Source organism: Pimephales promelas, chromosome 12 (assembly GCF_988280905.1).
Source record: "Pimephales promelas chromosome 12, fPimPro1.hap1.1, whole genome shotgun sequence".
In the NCBI taxonomy this organism is placed as follows: Eukaryota; Metazoa; Chordata; class Actinopteri; order Cypriniformes; family Leuciscidae; genus Pimephales; species Pimephales promelas.
Window position 1 is genome coordinate 25,364,040 of NC_142780.1, and position 26,051 is coordinate 25,390,090.

The 26,051-nt window shown below is 38.4% G+C and overlaps 1 long non-coding RNA gene across 1 annotated transcript; it reads left to right on the forward strand.

The window, feature by feature from the left end:
- The first annotated feature begins 16,068 nt into the window (after positions 1–16,068).
- Positions 16,069–25,223, forward strand: LOC148977028 (uncharacterized). Its single transcript, XR_016145868.1, has 3 exons — positions 16,069–16,182; positions 18,554–18,774; positions 24,502–25,223. It is a non-coding gene; the product is annotated as an uncharacterized LOC148977028 (long non-coding RNA).
- The last annotated feature ends 828 nt before the right edge of the window (positions 25,224–26,051 follow it).

The window sequence follows — 26,051 nt, forward strand, 5'->3', positions numbered from 1 at the left end:
CGAATAGGGCCAAATACCTTGTTGTTAGCCAAACGACTGAGCGGGATAGAGCAAGAACAGTGGCCTATAACAAACGCATTATTAAACTGCAGACTTAGGATTACAGGAAACTTATAATGTAGATTAAAATCATGAAGCACATTCATCTTATTGGTACAATCACCAGTGTTAAGAAGACCCGAGAGAACCAACTCTGTAATATAAAGCAGTTTGCATCACGTGACACATGCAGGATGTCTGTAATTTGATAATATTGAAGCAGTACCAGCTCAGATAAATCTTTGCAATAATGTCAGACGCAATTGTGAAAACCTTGTTCATCTCTCTTTTACACACAGCGTGACAATGGCTCGTGAATTACGTGCCCGTGAAAGTGGCGTGAAATCGCTCAAGTGTTGTAATTAATAAAAGCCCTAAAACCTGATAAACTGCAGCTTAATGATTACACGGCTAATTATGGAGGGCGGATAAAAGACATCGCGGTGCTGCACAGACCTGATAACCCTTTAAACAAGCCGTCTTCATCCTTGCCGGCGCACTCTCAATATTAACTGCGTGAAATATCACATGAAAAGAAAGGAAAGGAGGGGAGTGGTGGAATTAGCTGGGTTGTATAAGCAATTATAGGGGCATGGTATGTAGCTAAGCACACTAATGGGTATGTAGAGGAGGCATTATTCAATTAAAGTGGCGGGATACAGTGCAAAGGAACAGAGATGCGGTGACAGCGCCGGTGTCTTCTCCTTATGAAACAACCTATTTAAGCTAAATCAACTCCCACTTAAGAACAGCTGTAATAAGCACGGAGGAGACGCGCGGTGGCCCGCGGGGCCCCATCCGTCATGCTGTAATACCCAATCAAAATGAGTGATGACACCTTGCACTGTGCCTGCCTGCTGCATCCCCTTACCCTGCTCTATCTCTGCGCCCAGTTCCTGCTTGAACGGCGTACTTTTTGAACGTGTTCTCAGAAGTCAGTGTCGGGTCCCAAGTGCTCACATGAATCAGCAACTCTGGTATATAAATTCAGCTTTCCGGTAATGCTGAAACCGAAAGTCATCTCTTTTGAGGAATGCTGTGTCTCACCGGTTATAAAAAGCAGGTTTATTTCTGTGACTGTATTGTGACCCGTCTAATGTCTACTCTAAAGGGAGAATTGATGGCTGTCCGTCAAAAACCTCTGAAACAAAATCGCGTTCTCCGCTTTTGAGGAAAAAGTTAGCGAGTTACTGTTACGTTGCGAATGAATTAATGTTTTTGAATAAATCGTTTGTAAGAATTATTCAGTGAATCCCAGCTGAAGACAATAGGTGTGTTCGAATTGAAACGACGCTGTGCAGACCGATCGGTGTGGGCTATGACATCAAAGTACCACAAGAATGATTAGAGGCCAGACAGATCCATATGTTTTTCGAATCGCTCTTGTGATATTTTGATGTCATACACTGATTGGTCCGCGCAACGCTGCTTCAAGTTAAACACACCTAGTCACTTGTTTAGTTTCTGAAAAAATCTGTTTTTGAACAAATCTGTTAAGTGAACGATTTAATGACTCGTTTATAAAATAATTGAAGAATTGCTTAATTGAATGTTTCAGTCAATTTTGTTTAGCTTCTGAATGAATCGTGTTTCAGAACTAATCGCTTGAGTGAACAATTCAATGACTCACTCATAAAGACAGTCACTGGTTGTCACCAGTGTTGGGAAAGTTCACGTTCTACATGAACTAGTTCAAAGTTCAGTTCACACATTTTAAAATTTACTAGTTTAGTTCATAGTTCATACTTCATAGTTCTTTTTTCCCATATGTTGCAAGCTTTTTATTTATTTATTTATTTTTTATTATTGCCACAGCCCATATACAACCACAGACAAAAATTATTTTATCGATGGGCAGTTTGCACAGAAATGTAAGATTTTTCCCATCCTCACCGACCTCATCATAAATTCAGTTTAAATGATCATTACGACGCCTCCTCGCTCGCTGCTTTGTCGATGGCGGCCGCGGTGCGACACTGGTGTCTTGTGTTGCCAGATTGGGTGTTTTTTCGCTACACTTTAAGGCCTGTTTACGTGTGTTTTAGCCCAGGTTTTCGTCTGGAAGGCTCTATAGAAATCTGGCACTCTATTGTTCGAAGTTAAACTGAGAGCGTGCGTTCACAGACACCAGAATGAACACGTTCACAGTATCGTTCGTCAGGCAGTAATACAGTATTTTCAGTTCATGTTCGCCCCCAAAATATGAATACTATCGTTCATTGAATGCGTTCAGGCACAACACTGGTTGTCACTTACTGGCGGAACAATGTAACCTGTAGAAAGAGTCACTGAAAAATCCACACCACTTATACAGACTGACAGCCTGTTTGGAACATGCAAGAACTTATGTATAAATTAACTTAATTTTAATAAAGAAAAAGCACAGCAAAAACTAAATATTTCTGATTAACTCAGAAAAGCAGCAGATATGAAATTAAGCTCATCTGGAGTGCTCAAAGAAGATTCAAAGAACTGTTTTACTTCTCTAATTTTCTTGTTTGTTTTTGCCCCCCCCCCCCCCTTTCTCCCACTCTCTCTTTCTCCTTCCTTCCTTCCTTCTTTCTTTCTTTCTTTCTTTCTTTCTCCTCATCAGTGCGTTGTGCTCGGTAATGACTCCCACTGTGGCAGCGGTGCCCCTTTAAGGCTGGGCCCCCCTCCCCATGCATTATTCATCAAAATCAAATAAGGGAACAACAGGAGCAAGAGACATGGTGCATGCCACTTCCTCCTCAACTCCCCAAGGTGCCCCCAGCCTGCTGGCCCATCTCTCCCCCTCTCTCCACCCTGGCCTAGGGGTTTTGGGGACCAACTTGGCCCTCCTTTCATGGTTAATTCTATGGACGAGACTTTTCTCTACCAATACTGCCCTCTTCCTCCTCTTATTCACATCTGTTACACACCTCAAAGGTGCACTTTTCCTCATTAAAAAGTTTTACAGATAAGAAATGAATAGCTGACTACTTTTTAAAACAGATGTTTAAATCATGTCCACATGAGCTGAAGACTCTAGTCAAATCAGCAAGCTGTTTTATTGTACATGGGCGCTTCAAGGCGGCGGCCATTTTGTATAACATGATTAGTTGAATATTACTTGAATTATCTCAGTATAAATCCCATGTTATTGGACACGTTTGCTTGCAGAATAAATGAATTCTGGCTGACTTATGTATCAGTTAACACTCAGCTTACAATCTTGCCTTTAACCTTCTTCCGTATGTTTACAGATATGCTTGCCTGACCCCTTATGTATGATGTACTTTGAGTTTAAACCTTATGACAACCAAGTTCCTAAGGTCCATGTGTGATTATGGACATTGAGATTTGGGGGTAAGCCATGTTTAATGTTTGGCCTCAAGTATAGGGGCAACTCGATAAAGTGAGCACATATTTATGTGAGCACTTTATCTTTGTCAGCTCATGCTTTTGCCTTAAGGATTATATTCAAAGTGTGTTGAAAGTGTTGTCAGTGACGTCACAGCTTTCACACACAAAACAGTTTGTAGAACTTAGAAGATCCGCTCTAATATTTGCATGAACACGGGAGGGGGTTGATAGACTATCCTGGTGCTGTTGCACAATGCCGGTAACATTGATTACTTCAGAGAGAGAGAGAGAAGGAGGGAGGGATGATTTGATGAGTGTAGTTCTTGTATCCCCTGCTGTTAAAGGCTGGTATGAGAGCTGAACATTACCACCTGGGGCAACCTGAGTTGAACCTCCAATCAATTCAATCTACTGCTTTAATCTAAACTCACCTACACCTTTAATAACTTTAGCTGTGTTCAGACTCTTTTCAAGGCAATGCTCTTTACACGTAGCTATCTAACATCTTGACTTGTGTGTACTGACATCTTGTATATGGACATTCAGTCTTAGATTCTTACTTTTCTGAAGAAATGGTGAGTGCTGCTTACCTGTGAAAGTTGGCACCACAATTCCAGGATGTTCTGGGTGGTTGTTAGGCCATAGTTGCTGTGGTGTTCAGGGAGGTTGGACATTTCTAATGTAGGTCCTTGCTATGCTGTTCTGAATGTTGTTAGGCTGTTTAGGTGGTTGCTTGGGCAGTCTTAGTGATTGTTGGGAAATCGCTTGGGTGTTCTTATTTTTTTTTATATCGTTTTTATTATTTAACTCATCTTTTCAATTATATTTAGTTAATGATGTAGTTTTCACTCTATCATTGCTTATTAATAATAATAATAATAATAATATGTATTTATTTTTCAAGTTTACAGGGTTTATTAGTTTTTATTTTAGTTTTAATATTTTATGAGTGCCAAAGTGTTAACTGGTATCAAAAATATTTTAAATGTTTAAAAGCATTGCATTATTCAACAGAGTCTAATGGACACATATATATTTTTTATGTTTTTGAAAGAAGTCTCTTATGCTCACCAAGGCTGCATTTATTTAATAATAATAATAATAATAAAACAGTAAAAAGCGTTGTATAATACATCTACGATGCTAACATACACCAATTTCCAATGGATGAAGCCTTGGCCCTGAAGAGAGGTCATCAGGTGGTCCCCAACCTTCACTGGGTGTTTCGACACTTAACCACAACACCCTCCAGTTGGCGGGTCAGCAGTGACTGGCCAGGTCACTGCCCCTCTCCTCTAGACTTCCAGCTTGTGTCCTCTCTCTTGTGCCAGAGCCAACTGGAGGCTTTCTCTGATGCTTCTTCCAGGCCACGAACGGCTGCTTTCCTCAAGTAGCCTCTCAATCCTACCTTTGTCAATAGATTCCAAACAGATTGAGCTGGGAATCCGCGAAATCTGACTTCCACCATCATCAGCCATGTTGTCCAACCCTTGTCCCGGCTGTCTTGGACAAGTTGCTGGTATTTGGCTTTTTTTTCCTCTCTGCAGCTTCCTCACAGCCCTCTTCCCATGGCATCGTCAACTCCATCAGGATGATCTTCTTTCCCTCTGGAGACCACATGATGATGTCAGGCCTTAGAGTTGTGGACAGTACCACCTCGGGGAAGAGGAGTTTCCTTTGGAGATCAACCTACATTTCCCCTCCCTGGGCTGACTGCAGGAGATTCTGCCTGGCTTGTCTGTGGACAACAGGTTTCTGGCCCTTTTCCACAAAGGCGATGGTGCTCAGTAGACCAGTAGTCTTGCTTTGGCTGGTTGTTTCTTCCTCCTTTCTTGCTACAGGATATCTTCAAACACTGCCAATATGTTGTCATGGCTCCACCTGTATCTCCCCTGTTTCAATACGATCTTACACCCTGACAGGATGTGTGCCATGATTCCTTCCCACCACACAACCTGCACAGTGGGTCCTCCCTACACCCCTACCTGTGCAAATTGACTGGGGCTGGGAATGTGTCATACACTGTTCGGAGTAGAAAAGAAAATGGGGCTCCAGCCGCCACATTTCACTCCATGTGATTGTTCTCTTGGGGAGGTTCCACCTTGTCCAGTCGCCTTGAGTTGCAAGCTCGATGGATTTTGCTCTTCTCCCTTCTTCCTCACAGTTTCTGACTTCCTCCTGGATTATGGTTCTCTTCTCCCTAGCGGTGGACTTTGACCTCTACTAGAAATGTGCTGTTCCTAGACCCTGACTTCCAGTGCAAGGGTTTCCGATGTTAATTTCTGTGCTAGTGGCCCACTTACAGGCAACTTTTATTCTGACTCCTGCTTCGCTGATCAGTTGGTCTTGAGAGTCCCTATATGTCAGGGACATTCTGCATTTGGTGACTTTAAACTCCTCCACTATTGATGACAGTGGAAGCTGGAGCTGCCCCAAGGATATAAAGCTCGGGGGTAATCCCAACCATCTTCTAAGGTGCTTGTTGAACTTCCTTTCCATTTTTTTCCACAGTTGATAGAATCATCTCATATACAGTTGAGATCAAGATGCCACATGAGTCTTGGGAGCAGGCAATGTTGTTAGATCTAGCACTTGCATTTCCCTGGCAGGCCAGACTTGTCAATCTTCTTCATCCATTCTTCAACTTGTTTTCAGGTACTGGAGATGCTGTTCCTGTCTGACAGGGAATCATCATATAATGTTTAACATTGATAATAATAACAATAAAAATAATAATAAATAATTCTTTAGCAGCATCTTGGAATGATTTCTGAAAGATTTCTGAAGGATCGTGTGACACTGAAGACGGGAGAAATTATGCTGAAAATTCAGCTTTTTTTCCAGAGGAATCTTTTTTTCTTTTATTAAAAGAGAAAACAATTATTTTAAATTGTAATAATATTCCACAATATTAATGTTTTACTGTATTTTTGATCACATCAATGCAGCCTTGGTGAGCATGAGAGATAAACCTAAAGAAAAATTCTTTGTTTCCAAACAGCTACTTTATAGTGGATTGATTGTTCTGCCTACAAACACATCAGTTAAAGTATCAGTTGGTAGAGTATGAGTTATGTGCTGAATTTGAATACTTAAATAAGTGATTTGTTCAGATCTCTAAGCCTGCATGAGCTGTAGTAAGGATGCTTTTCCATTATTGTTTTTTCCCCCAACTATAATCCAGGTATAGGCTACTAAATTCAAGACAAGCCAAACTGTCACAGTTTCTCAAGGCTCCTCACCTGAGTTGGATGTTCTGGGTCACGCACTGAGTTAAGCATCCCCGCAGATACCGCTCTGTATATGCGGCTCCATAGGCAGGGTGTGGGCTATAAGTGGAGCAGAATTGGGTTAAGATGATGACAGTGGCTTAGACTGAGTGATGTGATGGGTCTGTCAGCAGGCTAATCTGACTCTAATGGGTCTGACCTGTACAGGACCCATCTGGCCCCAGGACCCCTCTGATTGGCTCTATTTATTATGGGCTAGAGGGACGGGGACGGTTTGCATAGTTATTCTACTTTCAGGTCCAATTCCTACAGTCCTGATGAGCTCTGCCCTCCACCGCCTCCTTGTTTCTCCTTCGCTCTTCTCTCCTCCACACCTTTCTCATCATCTTTTGTTTCTTCCTAATGGTTCAATTAAAGAGGTTAATTTCGAGACGGCCCTCCTCAAATCAGCTCTCATCACCTTCCCCTCTTCAGCCTCCTGACCGCAGCACCCAGCCTGCATTTATTATTCATCCCAATCAAATAAGAGCAAAGGCGGGCTGGAGCAAGCTGCTTTTCTCCCCGCTCCCCCTTCATCCCGCCATCTCTCCTCTTCGCTCTATCCTTTCCTCTTTGGAAGAATTGCCTTTTATTGAGTGAGTCGGCACGCACTCTCGCACGCGCTCACACACACATACACACACACACACACCCGGACCCCCCAGCTTCCCACAGCCCTTCCCTTTCCTGGAAAATGAGCAATTCTCTCATTGTAATAACGCGCCTCTGTCATCGGCCCATTATCGGCATGATAAAAGATGAAATATTCGCGGCGGCTGGCCTCCTAACCTGATCTGGGCGCGATATTGGAGCTTTGGAAAATGAGTTTTATCTGCTTTAATATACTCCTTGGCAGACTGACCCTTGAAATTAAACATTATTACAGAGCGGATATTTAAAAAACCGGGGCCACAAATTACATCAAAATGAAAATATTAAGGAACATTAGGAATATATCAAGTGGCGCCGAGCTAGATGTGGGGAGCGGTGGCAGGGGCGCAGAAGCGTCGCCGGTGTCACGGCAACGGGAGAGGGGAAATAATAACAATTCAGCCAGTGCCGCTGTCATGTGTCGGGATAAACTAATTATCCTCTCCGACACTCTCATCGCCAGGCTTTATTAGGAGACGAGGATCTTGTAGAAGTGTGTGTGAGAGTGCTTTTGTGGAACTCCATCAGGTGTGGAGTTGTTGACACCCTTTCTGCCTTATCTCTTCACTTCTTAAAAACTTTCAGACAGACACAAGGTCCTTGCGCTTCCCAAGTTTCATCTGTTTAGGTGCTGAAGGATGTAAACAAAGTACATGCTGGTTGGATCTGGAACTCGATACTGAGTCTTTCTCAGGTGATTTGTCATTTGGTGATGGGATGATGTGCAATGCAATAAAATCCCCGAGAAAATGCGATTTGAATAGATTTCTGACAGAGAGCCTCCCCGGGATGTAGGGATAGAGGGATGAGCGAGCGTTCGGCCTGGAGGACAGAATTAGAAACTTTTACTTTTGGCCAGGCCTGTTTATTTCTCTCTTATCTCTTGTGGTTGGATCTCCTCATGTAGCACGTGACTTTTGGTGTCGCTTGGTGATAGAAAAACGTTGCGCCAACGTTGAATGTGTATTCTGCACAGCACTGCCGTCTTGGGGTGGGGATACCTGGATTTGGCTATTATCATACATAGTAAACATTGCAGAGATGTTTCACAAGAGTTTGGAGAGCAAAACGATATCAGGCCAAGGGAACCTGCTGTTGAGCCGTCAAGTGAGTGATGCGTTGAAGATCTTCCCCAAGTGAGTGATCGCAGAATGCATGGGAGGGCCTGTGATAAGGGACAAAATTAGCATTCATTCCAACCAAGGAGAGAAAAATAAAACAGAGAGACCAAATGACTAACTGAAGGAAGACTAACCGCAGGGGTTTGCTACTGGAAGGGGGTGGGGGGGGGGGGCAGTGGAGAAAAATGGATCTCCTTTCCTCCCACTCTTTTTCTTTTTTCTCTCTCTTTCTCTACCCCGCTCAGGCACTTGATTCATTATGCTGATATGCACAGTATTTGCTTCCTGAACTGGGCTCCTTCTTTCCCTCCCCACTCTTATAAAGACACACACACACACACAAAATAGGTGCCGGTGCCATAAATATAGCAAATGACAGAGCCTAGCAGCAGAGCAAGGTCAGCCACAGCCCCTGATGACAGTGCTGTGAGCACTGCAGTGCGTTCTTGTTAGAAATACACACAGATAGCTCATTAGCAAGGGCCCCTGAGGCCCCCAACCTCTTGTAGTCACACACACATAAACGTAATATATATTTCAGTACTGTAAATAAACATACTTACCCTTACGCTAGCAATATAACCGCACAACACAGTAATATGCATACGGAAATATAGCCACAACTTACATTAATGACTTAATGGCTCGCACAGACAGACTGACTGAGTGTGAGTGAGACGGAGCAAGAGAGAATCAGGGAGTTTTGATTCGACATGGCCACCACTGTTACTAGATAAGCGTTTTCTCTGTGAGGGTGTCATGTTTACATTGGCACCCAAATACCCTGAAAGGCATTATGTCAGCACACTAATACACACATGCAAACACATTTCTCACTGTCACGGATATATGCCCCCCGGCTGGCAGCCTTTTATTTACCTTTTTCTCAAGACACACACAGTGCATGCACATATCATTTGCAACTTTTTCTCTTGAACTTTGTAATTCGGTTGTAAATCAAAGCTATCACATTAAACTGCAGTTCAGGTGGGAAAAAAAAGTGTTTTTGAAATGATTTTGATCATGATGTTTGCAGATCAAAATAAGCATCTTGTTTCAGCACACTGAGAAATGTGCAACAACATTCTGATCTTTTAAAATTAAATTTAAATGTATTCGCTCTAATTTGTTTTTCTTTTTAATTCTGTTAATTTTCATTCAATGAAAGTGAATATTGACCAGGGCTGTAAAACTTTAAATGATAGAAGTGGTTCATAAGACTCATGTGATATTTTTTATAGTCTTATGAACATGTTTAGCATATGCAAACCTGAATACGATTTGTGAGCAACTTTAATGGCTTAAATTTGTGGTATTTTTCTTTTTACATGGCTTCAGAAGACTCTGAACAATCTATAAAAGTCATATTTGTACTTTTATGGTGCTTTTTTGTCATTTTTGGAACTTTCTGCTCCAAACATCCTGCTAAATGTCCTTTTTTGTGTTCCCCAGATCAAAGAAAATCAAATAAATTTGGAACATCATGAATATGAGTAAATTATGAATTAAATTAACAATTTACTTGTTTATTAAAACTTAGGTGCATCATTAAAGAAAACAGATTATGGTAGAGTCTTTACATGTTATTATACCTTTTTTGCCATATACCTATTTTAATTTCTTCGTCTGGTTGCATCGCACAAGGGCTGCTGTAACACACCCATTGAGCAGCTGCCCTCGGGCCACTTTGGCACTGTGTGCAATGTCGGGCACTGAGACTTTTACTCTTTCTCTCACTTTCTCTCTCCCCCTCCCACTCTCTATGGGTGTCAGTCTGGCCCCTGGCCCGTCAGACAGGCAGTGGGGTGTGACGGGCGGCCCAGGCTCCTTCCTCAACCCCCTCCTCTTCTTTATCCTCCTCACCCCACGTGGCCTGGCACCCACCACTGACCATCCGGCGACTCCTGCCAAAGGCTACCTTACACAAAGCCCCTCCTGAAATGTCCTGAATGTCTGTGGCCTCCTGTTCTTTATCACTGAACAATTAAGGTCATATGGGTAATTTTCCTCTTATTTAGCTGGGAGTTGGTTAATTTTAGTTTGTGCAGAGATTCAGAACAAATACAATATATTCAGTCATTGTTGATAAAACACCTTTCAATTGTGACAAAAAAAAAAGATATATATTCTTTAGATTTTATCCATATGCTGAATTTAGCTATGTGACTGACCATAAATTAGTTGGTAACACTTTCTTTTACAGTCCTGTTACAAATGTACATACTATAACAATTACTGTAATATCTAGACTAACCCTAAACCTTCCCCTAAATCTACCCCTATCCCATGTACTTACCTTATATTAGCCAGTACTTTCTGTACTGTAAAAGGAAACGTGAGACAGAAGAGAATGGGGGTGTTTTGTTTTTTGTTTGTTTTTTTTTTAAAGTGATCGCACTTTTATTTAACCTTAGTCCCAGATTAGTCATGGTCCCAGATCAAGGTACATTTGTCTATCAGCAACTTTATGATCTGTGATTATAAAGCATTTAAATATTGATGTTGAAGATAAGGAGTTCCTTTGCAAATGCAAACTATTAATATATAATAAGTTATTTAATGATTATGAGTATTACAACTTCTCTTTTTACTCCTCACTGTGCTAGAATAGTGGTATAACATTTAAATAAATAATAAGCATTAAAATGTATTCAAAAGGCTATGCTTTAATTATAAATAAGTTGCAGAACTGTAAAAAAAATTTTGTTGGTTTAACTTAAAAAAAAAAGTAACCTGGTTGCCTTAAAATTTTAAGTTCATTGAAATGGAAAAATAGAGTTAATACAATGAAGGAGATTGATTTAATCATCAGAAACTCCAAATTTTATGTTATCTGGACTAAATGATCTAAGTTGATTTGAGAAAAGAAAAAATGTTGTGATTACAAATCATGAAAATATTTTTTTACAGTGATACAGTTAGTGTTCAAAACGTTTGTCAAAGCAATCCCCGTTCACACGGATCTGCAAAACAACTAAAAACGCTGTATTATGGCTGCCAGAGCAGTAGTTGGCAATGTCATTTTGTAAAGAAATTTCTAGACTGAACACTTAATACGCATTTGGATGATGTCACCGTTTTCACAAATTTGCATTTTTGTAGTTTACACAGAGACAAAAATATATACTATAAAAACAATGAGTAAAATTTACTTAATAATATAACATTGATTTGGACTACACTTTTTATATGATTTACTCAGACATGTTAAGTGATCAGTACAGTGTCACCACATTTTCACTTTTGAAGTTAAATGTTTGAACGTAGACCTCAATACTTGGTAGACAATACACAATAACGGTAACATTTGATGGATCGTTTTTGTGTTTGAATGTGTCATTTTAAGAAGAAAATGAACTCCAAATGTCACAAAATGGCAAGTTTCTAATCCTAACAACAAAAGTAATAATAAAATAGTGTAAATACATGGAAAACAGTGAAAAATAAACCTCATTAATTATTCAAGGCCCAGTGCATGATGGGAACACCAGTATCAGAAAAGTAATTTTACTTAATTTTATAATGTTGTTATATTCATTTCTACATGAGTACTACTATAGAATTTACTTATTTTATTCTTGCCTGAACTAACTTTTATCATGTAAATTGCATCGTTTTTTTTCTGTAGTATTTACTTCACCACAAAATCATTTTTTCGGTGTATAGTCTTCAAAAATGCCATTGTCATGTAAAAGAACATCTAAAATGCATACAAAATTTCCGTTTTTAGTTGAAAAGTGTCGTGTAAACGGCACCTCACTTCATGGTCTTCAAATAATTGTGGCTGTTAAAATTGGGATAATCAACCTGACTAACTGCATTCGTTCTCACTTTTTAATTGTAGCTATTGCACAGTGTGCACATTTTCTTCTTCTGCCAGTTTCACTTCACAACCCCACATTCCCCTGACTACGAATGAAGGTGGAACTCTCTGTCGTTCCCTGGGAGGATGATGCGATGAGGTGACAGTGTTTAGAAGGAGGAGAATGTTACTGTGTGTGTGCGCATGCCCCGCCCTTTCTTTAGCCCCATGGAGATGCATCGTCAGGGTCAGGGGATATAGAGAGATGAACACAGGGAGGCCGCACTCCACAACTTGAAAGGAATTCTAATGAAGCCAGGCAGTCGTGTAGCCTATTCCCCCGACAACAGGCCTCAAACAAATAGCTGCATTTGATGTCCCTCGTTTTATAGTTTGGAAAATTGCATGTTTGTTTGAGCGTGTGTGTGTGTGTTTATTTAGTGTTTCGTTGTTTGTGTGCTCATTTGGAGTTTCTATGAAACTGGAGCAACACACAAGACGATAATGAGCATTTAAAACATATATTGAGATAATTTATTATAGTCTTTTGCATTGAGCTGTAATCCATCTATAAAACAAATATTCTTTTTAATCACATTTGTAGAAACATAACAGGTAACAAAAGAGAATGGCTTGTAATTATTTAGTACAGTATGCTTAATATGTGTATGAGACCAAACATTTTTACAAAAATATCTGAGCAAGTGCATTTTCAGTTTTATCTCCAAATTCTGCGCAAATACTCAAATAATAGGCTATCGCACAAAAGCCACTCTAAAATATTACAACTATCAAAGGTCAAAGGTGGCTCTGATGCCCATTTTGCTTCTGAATTAACTTTGCAATTTGTTGTTTCTATAAGTTTATATTTTGTATTATCACACAATTTAATATTTTCATAATGTTATTGATCAATTCATATTTAAAGCATTAACAGCATTAAACAGTCTGTTAATGCAAAACAGGATAATTTAGATGCAGATTTTCTGTTGCCTTTGTGGTGTAGAGATGACTTCTGGTTTTCTTTAACAGTGACACAACACCTACAACGTCATCCTGTATAAATTCACAGTGTTGCTGTTGTGAAGATTGTAAGGGAGTCTTGATGTAGTACATTGGAAACTTTTTATCTCTCACGATTTATGATACTGTATAACTGTATAAGGCATAAAAAGAATTACAAAAAGACTCACTGGTCACTTTTTACCCTATTCCATTAATATTAATATCAATACTCAACACCCCCATGTTTAGCCCCATTTTTTTTTTCTTTGACAACCTAGGGGTGCGTGTAGAACAGCTCGTATGAAGCGAGATGTCTTTCATGTTGCAGTCCAGCAGCTTTGGCTTCGCTGGAGCGTGTAGCGCGTCTCCGTGAGCCTCACTGCGCTCATACAGACTGAGCTTGTCACTCCAACACAGCTTGTGTAAACAGTAAATAATAAACACGCAGTTTGATACATTATTGAGAAAATCACTTTGGCAAGCGAGATAGTAGGAGAACTGATCTGGAGCAGGGGGAGCCCTGCTCACTAAGGCTATGTAGAGTTGTAGACAGACATGGAGCGCCACAAACAAACAGCAGCCACCTTTTATGCTGCTTGTCGTAACTGTAATTACAAGATAGCTTAAAGGATTAGTTCACCCAAAAATGAGAATTCTGCCATCATTTACACACCATCATGTCATTCCAAACATGTCTGTAAGACTTTCATTAATCTTCGAACCACAAATTAAATCTGAGATATCTCTCACTCGTTTGACAGTCCACACAACTACCACTTGTTTCAAGTAAACATTCAATGCACACATCAGTTGTAGTGAACAGAAGCTCATGCAAGCTTGCTTGATGTGTGAGAACCAATGAGGTTCATTCTTGTGTGTTACGCAGCACGTTTGAGCTTCTGCAAGAGCCGATGAGGTTCATTCTTGTGTGTTACGCAACACGTATGAGCTTCCACAAGAACCAGAGAGGTTTGTTCTCACACCTTAAGCAGGTTTGGTTGATCGTCTGCTGATCGACGTTTATATGTGAATGGGCTCTATGCACGGCGTTATTTCCGGTAAAGGATTAAGGATGCTCGATAACTTCCGCCGATCATAGAGTCCAATGCAATACCGAGAATTTATATTGAATTTTATACTCCATGGTTATACTAATGAAACGTTAGTCACAAAAACAGATAAAACAGACACCCCTCGTTGTGTTTATGCTTCTTTTTAAAATTATATTAAATAAACATAACTATATATAAAATTACATCTAAACGCATGTACGTTTCGTTTCAAAGACGGGAGGACAGTAAATATTGAAGACTCTGCCATAATCCCGTTTTCTCCGGTTTTCCTCCGCTTTAATCTACACAACCGGAAATGGACGAGCATCCTTACGTCAAATGCGGAACTTATGCGTGCATATTTCACAAGATGTAAACAACACTGGTCCAGAAGCACTTCCTGTTTCAGTTTTTTAACACTACAAAAAAGCTGGGATAAAATACAACCAACAGAACATTTAAAACTGAACCAAAAAGTTAAACAAACATCTTTAAGATGTTTTCTTTACATGTGAAATAAAGAAAACAGTTACAAACTGAAACAGGAAGTGCTTCTGGACCAGTCTTGTTTACATCTTGTGAAATGGTCTATAAAAGTCTAAATGTAACCTATTCATCATATAAAGCGATCAAATCTCTTCAGAAATTTGGAATAAACCACTCAAATAATTTGGATTAGTTTTAGTTTCTGTTAACTTGTTGATGCGACAAAGTGGGTGTTGCATCATGGACTGTCAATGGAGGAACAAGAATTTCTCAAATTTTATTTAAAATATCTTCATATTTTCAAGATGAACAAACAAAAGGTTAAGGTGTCATATGTTATTTTTATTTTACAATTATTTTATTCTTGTACAACAGTGTTTTCAAACAACGTTTCATCAACAAATTCGCGAAATGTTTACGCTAGCGAAACCACCTTCTCGTGATGTTACCATAGCAACCAGAGCCACATCACTGTATCTCATTAGCATTTATCACTTTATTACATTTTCACACATCATACGATTGTTGATGATTAGCCATAGGCATGCTAAAAGACAATGTTCCGAAATCCAGAAATTCTTGTAAACATTTGATCTTCTTCTAACAACACTGGAAAATATACCTATACATAACTACAATCAAATTTACTTTTTAAAACGTAGTTCTTGGACTTGTGTGTGCAGACTGCATCATGTAGTTTATTGAGAGAAATAATTGTATTGTTTTCATATTCTCTTCAGTCCCAGTTGTTAAGTAGCCACTGCTTCATCCCAGCAAACCCTCAGGCTCCAGTATAACTCAATTCAACCCGGCTTATTATATTTATAACTAGTATAATATCAGGGACACTCTTTGAGCTTCCCTCATTCTCCTGAGCTCATTCTTTGCAACTTTTATTGTGTTGCCGCCTATATTGAAAGATACGTTACAGAACAAGTAATAGACTATAAGACTAAGAGAAGTTTTCGTTTAATTAGCTATATCACAGGCGATATAGATAATTAAATGAAAACTTCTCTTATGAAAGCAAAATCTTGTTGTGCACGTTAGCCTATATCATGACATGCACTGTTATATTATTCATGATGACTTTGCAAATGTTCATTATGCTAGATAAAATATCATAATGCATCTCAAAGGACCTCTTTAAAAAAAAAAAAAAAAATCATTCCAAAAAGAAGAGCGCATTGCTGCTTTTTTCTTCATTTTAAAGATGGCTGCAATCATAAAAACAGCCTGTAGATGGCAGTCAGAACCTTGGCAAGCAACACAGCTGAAATCCCATTGACTCTCAGTCAGTCCGAGAAGAACGATTATGCGTTCAATTTACATGCACTCCATTCAGAGACAGCCCCAAATATATTCAGATTAGCATCTCTCGATGTGGAGTACTTCTAAAAAGACATAATTCAAGATTCATTCACACGCTACAGGTATGTACAACAAGTTAGAAGTCATGCAAAAGTGAAAGGGATAATGGTGATTAGCTAAGATTTATTTTGGAGTTTCTAAATCATTTGAATTATGAGAAGTGTTATGCTTAACAAATAACAGCAATTTAGCTTTTCTGAAAAACGTACCTGCAAATGAAAATGTTTTGTCACATAACCTAAAAATAGTGCAGTCGAGGGAGTGTTGTAACACATTTAGTTTCAACTTCAGGTGTGTTTTACTGTGTCAAGTCTCTCAAACATTTATATAATTCATTATTTGTCTGCTAAACATTTAAAATGTAGTTTAGAAACTCAGCTTATTCCTAAACTGTGTAAATTAATGTCAAGTACAAAGTGCTGACGTTACAACCTCACCACCACCATGGTAGGTTGGAACAATAATTAAATTCAAGCACATTTTAAAATTTGGGCAAGAATTTACTCTAGTAACGACATACATTTCCTTTTTTTTTTTTTTGAAAGTTTTTATTAATTAGGATAAACGTATAGGAATCATTTTATTATTATTTGAAATATTTGGGTCCAGTACATTGGCAAGTGTTACAAACATCCCATTATGTAAATGAATAGCTTGTGTGGAGAATCTGCTAATGCAGATTATCCAAATGACTACAAATTAAATTTAAAATAAAAATAAAATAAAAAATTACAACTTACGACTTAGGTCATTGGTGTTACAACACTCCCCGGCCTCTTATACCTTATTTGTTTATTTGGTAAGTAATGTCTATATAATCTGTTTTGTTTTTTTCTTTAGACTAAATCAGCCTGCCTATATGGGGTTACACTAATGAAAGTAAATTTTAAAGTTTAGGTAAAATAGAAGCAGCTCTTTAATGTTCAAATTCACTAAACATGGTTCCATTTAAACAATCAGGCTTCAGAACCCAAGTGATTCAGTTCAAGGTGAGTTTAGTGCTGATCACAGAACAGGGTCTCCGTCTGCAGCACATACGAGGGTCGAGTCGCCCTGTTTATCCTCAACTGAGACAATAGAGGGACGGCTGAAAAGGGAACGGCTGGGGTGCAGGGGCACAGACGGCAGGAGAGAGAGAAGGCGGGGAGGGGGTTGACAGAAGGGTCAGCAATCGGGGTTAGAATGTGTGTTTATGCGTGTGTGTGTCTGCGTGTGTGTGTGTGTATACGCGAGGGGACTCGGTCACGCCCTTCTCTTCACACTCTACTGCCTCATTATTGACGGGCTGAACTGATACCCCAACAATGAGTCCCGGCTCCCACAGATGTCACGGAGACCAAGCGACCCCCTGACATATTTACCCACGCACCCTAACACTGGCTTTCTCTCTCTTTCTCTCTCTCTCCTACTCACACACTACACTACCATACTTACTGTGTGGACACCAACTGCTGGTATTTTGCACATATGTGCACCCACACTGGACAGAGCAGGGCGTTGGGTTAAAAGGATCCCAGTACAGGGGGTGATATCATGACTGAAATCAATAAAAGAGAAGTCATGCAAGTATAACAAAATCATTACTCTTTGGGAGCTTGTGTGTGTGCGTGCGCACGAATGCTTGAATGACAGCTGTTATCTTTAAATTTATCTGCTCTTCCTTCCCTAATGAAGCCCCTGACATCAGAAGCCTCTCGTTTCAGGCTTGAAAGATAAATTGACAGAGGTGTTGTTTTGACTGACTTATAAATGAGATAAATGTGTGGTCTATATTTCAATATCTGAGAGTGCTGCAGTCATGTTGGATAGAAACTGATGATGTCCTCTGTTAAGAAAAAAAAATGTTCCTGAAAGGATATTTTATTTCAAACGGCATGTTCTATGTGTTTAATATAATTATATTTGCATAATAGTGATATATACGTTATTTCAAAAGTTTGAAGTCTGTATGTTTTTTTTTTTTTTTAAAAAGTCTCTTATGCTCACTAAGGCTGCATTTATTTGATGAAAAAATGCAGTAATATTGTGAAATATTATTACAATTTTAAAAAACAAATTTCTACTTAATATATTTTTAATGTAATTTATTCCTATGATGGCAAAACTGAATTTTCATAAGCCATTACTCCAGTCTACAGTGTCACATGATCCTCAAGAAATGCTGACTTGGTGCTCAAGAAGCATTTCTTTTTATTATCAATATCGAAAACTGTTGTTAATTCTTTTTTTGTGTGTGTGTGTAACAAAACAACAGCATTAAATTGTAATTGAAATCTTAAATCAAAACTATAAAAATAACGTACTGCCACACACACAATACTTCTTGGAAGTATTATTAAAATTGACAGCAAGTCTAAAATGTAAGGTATTTTGCAAATAAGCAGACATATTTAAAAGATTTGGTTTAACACAGCCTTGAAACTTCTTTTTCAGGAGTGGGACCACAAATCTGTCGTACTGCTCTTCAGAGTGCAGATTCTGCATAATGAACCTGTGACATCAGACTTTTCCTGGAGATCAGCAGGTTCAGGAATTGCTCCCTGTCCGCCACAGAGTGTTCTTGCCTAGGATGCCTGTGCACATCAACCCTGATGCTTTTGTGAAAATATTCTTTAAAAGATAGCCCCTTCTGGACTGTGGAAACAGGAGTTCAGGTGGGATTTAGATATATTCTTTAAAGATGTCTTAAAAAAAAAAAAAAGAAAAGTCATTGCAAGCTCAATGAATCTTGAAAAAAATTCTGCTAGGTGCTTTTTCTAAAAGGCTATGTTATTCCCAAACTCTGCTCAATAGCTGTGGGCGATAACCTGCATCCACCAGAGACTTTGCCCAGCCTCATGCATGGTGTGCATCATTAAATTTAATAGATGAATTACAGTGGTACCATGTGGTTAGTTAATTATTTAATTAATGAAATCTGGTTTTATGTTGCATGTGCAAACTACAAAACTCTGATAAAAACATTATTTTAATCCTTTCAAAGATGTTCATAATTGTAGAATGAAAAACATGTCAACATACAGTCTAATTCTGAGGTAATGATCAAAAGCATGCATGTTATCACTCCGTTTCCTCAGGCCTATAGTTGCAAGCCTCAACTGTTTTTTCATGGTCTGTTTAAAGATTTAGTGAGGCCCGCAAACCACCACCTTTAATGACCAATTAACAGTAGTAAAGCTGTGTGTGCGGCAAGCTCCAGATCTCGCAGAGGGTTTGTTTAAGTCAACAACAACGCGGCGCTGCTAACGGTATGGCTGCTGCCTCACTTTGGCTTTAAACACCTCTCTCCTGTGCTTATTAAAATCTGTGCAAACACGTGCAACCAGTGCTGAAACAGCCTTGAGAGAGAGAGGCGATCTATTTCAAATAGGAAAGAGCAGTGTGTGTGTGTGTGTGTAAAGTTGGTAAAATTGTGTTAAAGTTAGTTTAAATGAGTGAAGGCAGGTTATTAGCATGGCTCAATATTGTAGCTGCGGGGCAGGACACGGCTAGTCAAGGCCACAGTGTTTCCTGTGCTGCTCATTTAGTTTTAGAATGAGTTTGTTGGTGCTGGTCGGGTCCCTGAAATGCTCCGGACCTGGTTATCTGTGTACAGCTAATGAGCAGCAACTTATACAGACCTTCAACGTACTCACAGAAACAAGTATGCTAAATACCAACCAAGCATAGTGGAATATATATATATATATATATATATATATAAATATAAAATCTTTTTGGTAACACTTTCTCCAATTCTGACTATTAACTTTGGTTATTAAATGAAGTTTTATGAAACAAAGTTCGGGAGGTGCACGTTCAGGTAATCAGCCAATCAGCACAAGAGGAAGCCAGTATAAATATAGCCTTCCCTCACCTCTGTCCCGTGACAGTTTCACACCCCATCACCTCACTCTCGGCTGGTTTCTATACCAGTAAAGGGGGGAGTGCTCTGGGTTCGGGCCAAATTTCGAGCCCAAAAAGCATGCCAAATACGCATAAATTACTACATCTGATTTCATGTACGTGTGAACTTGTGAAAATGAAAATTGTGTCATCATTTACTTACCTTTAAGTTGTTTCAAACCTGTATGAGTTTCTCTCTTCTGTTGAACACAAAAGAAGATATTTTAAAGAATGTTGGTAACCAGTCCTACTAAGTACAATTATTAATGCTTTTACTTGCACTGTAGATCAAGTTAATATATTTCAAAATAGTTACTTAATTTTTTTTTTAAATACTTAAAAAAATAAATATATTGTATAATACTTAAAAATTAAATATAATATATTTTTTTTAATACTTAAAAAAATAAATATATTGTACATTTGTTTTTAAGTATGAACCGTTTTAAAATATATTAAATACAAGATATAATTAAAATAACCATTACTTACATAAGCTGACATGTGGATGAATGCAAATAATATATGTGACTATGGACCACAAAACCAGTCACAAGTTGAAATTGAGATGTATACATCATCAAGCTTTCCATTGATATGGTTTGTTTGTTAGGATAGGACAATATTTGGTCGACATACAACTATTTGAAAATCTGGAATCTGAGGGTTCAAAAAAGTTGAAACATTGAGAAAATCTTTAAAGTTGTCCATTTATTTTTGTGATTGTGCTGCATTCACTCACAAAAATATATATTTTTAAATATATATTTACGTTAAGAAATTTACAAAATATCTTCATGGAACATGATCTTTATTTCATATCCTTTATCCATATGAAAAATCGCTAATTTTGACCCATACAATGTGGCTATTGCCAGAAAAATAGTCGTGCGACTTGTGAGTGGTTTTGTGATCCAGGGTCACATATGTAATTTATTATGATTTATAAGTATTATTTAAGAAAAACAGTATGCAGGCTGTCATTGGTGCCTCCTCAAAAAACAATTGAGAGACCGCACACTGAACAGACAAAAATAAAATCCCGCCAGTGAAAGGAACAGCTCTCAGATCAAAGAATAGCTAGAGTGTGAACATTGTACTTCCCATGGCATTCACGCATTATACCATCCACAGGTTTACATGCACTGCTATTATAAGCTCAGTAAACCGAATGCACAATGCTGCTGAGCAAAGCAATGACAAGTATGTATACTCCACACCTCTACATCGCATTTGAATAAAATTAACTACAAAAAAGAAGTGCTAGACAACTAACAGGGCAGTTCACAGCACAGTTTTGAATGAACAGAGAGACTAAAAAGGGAACGGAAGCCAAGAAAACCCAAAGCACTAATCAGGATTTACCCTTTGTTTTTAGAGAAGCAGAAGAAAGACAAATAAGATGAAGTGTTTTCATTTTTCATCAAATTGTAGCTGGGTTATTTAGCATAACACTGAACCGTTATCACACAAGGAGAGAAAGGTATTATGTACAGATTTGTTAGCGCATATTTGATCGTTATTAAACACGTAAGCATTAGACAGGTTTAGTGCAGACGAGAAAGAATGGGAGGAGAACGACTGAAAAGGAGAGATATTGTTGCTTTGTTTATAGTCTAGAAGTGAGGAGGTGTATGTTCACATTGAGCTGATTCTGCTATTGCTGAACACACATAAAGTGTGGTGGATGTGTGCAAAAGGTTGGAAAATGTACATTTTCACCTTGTGCTTGATCTCATATCGGTCTATCCATCACTGTAAAAAATATTCTTAAATAATGTAGAAAAATAACCAAACATTTTCTTGCTTATTATAGTTTACTCACTATTCTGAAGTTCTTTCAGGAGCACGAGATATGCATCTTAATACAGCTTGTCTGTTACAATATGCTCATGTTCATTTTGTTCTTGTCAAACCAACAAGTGATTATTATTATTATTATTATTTGTTGTTGCTTATAGGCATTCACTGAAAATGCAGCTTTTTTGAGTTGTATTATGTGGTCCTGTTCACCCCCTTCCCAGCATGCTCGAGGTCATGAATTGTTCGATCGCTTAACAGGTTTATGTGCATTGTTGTTGATTTGGTTGCATTTAGTAACCTTTCTTGTGATTTCAGTTTGTTCCTCTGCTCAAAATGATAATTTATTCGATTGTTGCATGACATAGGTTAGGTTAGCATGTACTTTGTGTTATCCCAATTCCTCAGATCTCACAAAGGCTATACTTATCATTTAAGAGTTTTTTTGTTTCTCCAGTAATTCTGCTCGCTGACTTCTTCCAGCCCACAGCAGAACAGATCATACAAGAGGCCTATAAGTTGAATGCGCCGTGTTCTGTTGCGAATCGTGGATTACAGTCGTATTTCTGTAGGCTTACTCACAGAAGTCCATGTATGCTCAAGCTTCCCAGCTTAAACCCAGTGTATGTGTATTAGTTAACATTAGGAAGCAATGTAAGCTTATTTTATGCTGGAGTGTATATGGACACTTAGACTGGGGTGGATTTGAATATGTTAGATGAAGATAGATGGACCCAGACTGCAGTTACAGCTTGTGGGACTGGTTTGCAATCCCAAGATGCAATGGAGCCATGCAGGTTCTTATTTAGTTTATACTGAGAATAATCAATCTATCTGAATGATTCAATTGGAAATGCAATGGCTTATATTTTTAATTGTAATTTTTTTTTTGGTAACTTACATTGCATATAGTCAGAACTACAAGAACGCCATTAATAAATGTACAATCTTAAAATAAAAAGGTTCAGTTGGGTTCTTGGCTCAATTTTAAAGAACACTTTATGGATTTATTTTGTAAATGAGTGAATATTCATGTTTATCAGTTTTTTTTTTCTAGGGATAAAGTAGTGTATAAAAACATGTTATAGTATAGAGAATACATATTATTTATTCATTTGTTTATATAATATAATATCAATTATAATACAGTATATTTCTGCATGTTTTTATGTATATAAAATATTAAAAAAATAATTTAAATGTATTTATTTACTTATATAAAATGAACACTACCGTTCAAAAGTTCGGAGTCATTAAAAATGTTCTTTTAAACAAGATAATATTTTTATTCAGCAATGCCTTAAGTTCAACAAAAGTGACAAAGGCATTGGTACGAAAAACTGTATTTCAAATAAAAGCGGTTCTTTTGAACTTCCTATTCATCAAACGCCCTATAAAAATACTGTATATCACAGTTTCCACAAAAATATTAAGCAGCACAACTGTATTTAACTGTAATATTAATGAGAAATGTTTCTTGGATGCCAAATCAGCATCGATGATGGGAAGTGACTGTATTGACAATAATGTGTTGGACTGTGTTCGTGTGCATCTGTGCAGAACAGGTTCAGTATTCAGCTCAGGGCGCATCAGTCATGCTAATTGTTCCCAAGGTCAGAGCCTGAGCTGGGCTTTGCTGAGTGTGTATACCTGTGTGCGCGTCTCAGATCTAGCCTGCTTGAATGGCATGTTTTGATCAAGCCTAATTTGATCAGTCGAAAGTGTCAGGTGCGAACAGAGCCTTATATGGCCTGCTGATTCTCATGTCCACAGTCTGGGTGTGAATGGCATAGGTAAGAAATTTAAGGTCTTACTTCAAATGTCTGTCTTGCTGCTTGGGAGCACTTTGGCTCGGCGCAGTAATATCATCACTTGTCTCCGGAGTGATGATATTACTGCGCCGAGTCAAAGTGTTTCCAAGCACATGCTGTGGTATTCCGCCATACAATACAGTTATCCATTTACACGCTTAGAAAAGCGCAACGTTTTATTTTGTGTCACCGTCCTATAGGTCGAGTTACACTAATCGAGTAACTGTATTTTAATAGGGAAAACGTGGAGGTGTTTGGTCGCTTCTCTGCTTGGCCCATATTGAATGAACTGGGCTAGTTAAGTGTTATCAAAGTGTCTCGCACGCCAGAGCGATCGAGTGTACGCAATGAGATGGAGTATCCCTTTAAGCTGCACAACTGTTTTCAACTGTAAGAATAAATAAGCCTACATAATAAAGTATATTAAAGTAGAAAACAATTATTTTAATAATAGTAACAGTATTTTAACATTTTTGATTAAATAAATGCAGCCTTGGTGGGCAAAAGAGACTTCTTTCAAAAACATTAAATAGTCTCACCAATCGCAAACTTTTGAACAATATGTTTGATTTTGTATAGAAATTGCGTAGACACACACGTATAGGCACAGTTTATATTTGTTTAAACTTTTTAGCATTAAGTTTTACTTGTAAAGCATAACAGATAATAGTCTCTCTATCAATACCAGGACCGTAGAACTTGCCAGCACACACACACACACCGCAGGTATAGAAGAGTGTGGTGATGTCTGTGACAGCGGCAGTGATGTCAGGCTATGAGTGAGATTGATAGGGTCTATGATCAGGGACACGCTGCTCTCCTGAACAGCCCAGAGATGGATCACATCACACACATACACACTCACACGTCTCCTTGCTTTCCTAGATGAATGAACTAAAGGGGAATTCATCACTCCCTGCTCCAGAAAGAGAGAGTGAGAGGAAGAAAGAGACAGAAAAAAGGCATAGCACAGTCTTCTTCTGGGTCAACCAGCTCCTCACTCCTTCTCCTCCTCCCCCTTTCCATGCGTCTCTCCCTCCGCCCTGTGTGACCGGTTCTCCTCACAGGTTAGGTGTCAGGGTACAGGCCCGGTTTTGTGTTGCGGGTGTCATCGGATGATTTGTCAACGTGAACGATTTGCCACTCAAGCGAATCAATCAACCTGCAGGAATGCACCAACAGAGGCAGAGAGACAAGCGTATCCTCTCAGCGGGAGCCTTCGTCGTGACCGGCTCTTCGTCTTCCTCAGGTCCGGCCCGAAGACATTTTGGGGGGAGCTCTACCTCAGTTTACCTCCTGCGAGAGGATCATTCCTCATGTCTCCAAGTCTTTGTCACAGTTTTTTAGTCACCGCTAGTTTCCCCTCTCTGTTTCGTTTGCTTACGTTCTCTTTTGTCATGGCTGATTTGAAATAAGCACCCTATTGCATTAGCCCATGCCTTATTAAGCAAACGCTTAGAGGAAAGACCTTCCTTAACTGGTAGACAACCTCACAATTAAGTCTTGTCTGTGCACAACATACCAAACTTATTGCCCTTGCAAATGACCGCCTAAGAACTTTAATGCCTGATGTTATTTTCCTGATGATGATAATGATACTGTATGTTCATTTATGAATAATTAAGTAATGCACCTAAAAATGAAAATACTGTCATGGTCACCCTTTCAAAACGTGTTTGGTTTACTTTCTGCTGTAGAACACAAGCAGATTTTCAAAAATTCTGTTTTGCATATAGTGAAAGTGAATGGGGACCACAGCTGTCAAGCAATATTGTCATTAAATAGGACTTAGGTTTCAGTAGTTCTTCACAGAAAATTATTAAATGACTTCAAAAGACTTGGTATATAGTGCATAAGTTGCGTTGACTATACACTGTGATGCTTTTATGGTGTTTTGACAGCCTCTATTCTTTGGCATTTTTGTTAATAATGTAAATATAAGATGAAAAAAATACTAAACAAATGAGAATAAGTTTTGTAACTGAAATAAATATAGTTGAATGCACTAATTAAATAAAAGTTATGTATAAAGTTAAACCTACATAAAAAATGTCTAAGCTTATAACAAAATTTTAGAATGTTGGCTTGACAGCTAACTTAAATAAGTTTAAGTTAAAGCACTAACAATACTAACTGGAAATAGATAAATTAAAAACAAGGTAAACCTAAATTGTAATATTTAAAAGGTAATAAAAATGACAAAAGCATGTAACAAAATTCCAAATAAAACACCTAGGCATATGCCTGACAAAGGCCTTGTGCCCGAAACGTGGCTAATAAATATTTTTTGATACTTTTTGCAGATAGTGTGCGGGATTTCCTTTTGTTTTTTTAGATAAATAAACTATAAAATATATCAAATAAAGCCAATTCAAATGTCAAAATATGGTAACCATTTTCAATAAGCTTTCATGAAAGCATTTATTAATCTCAGT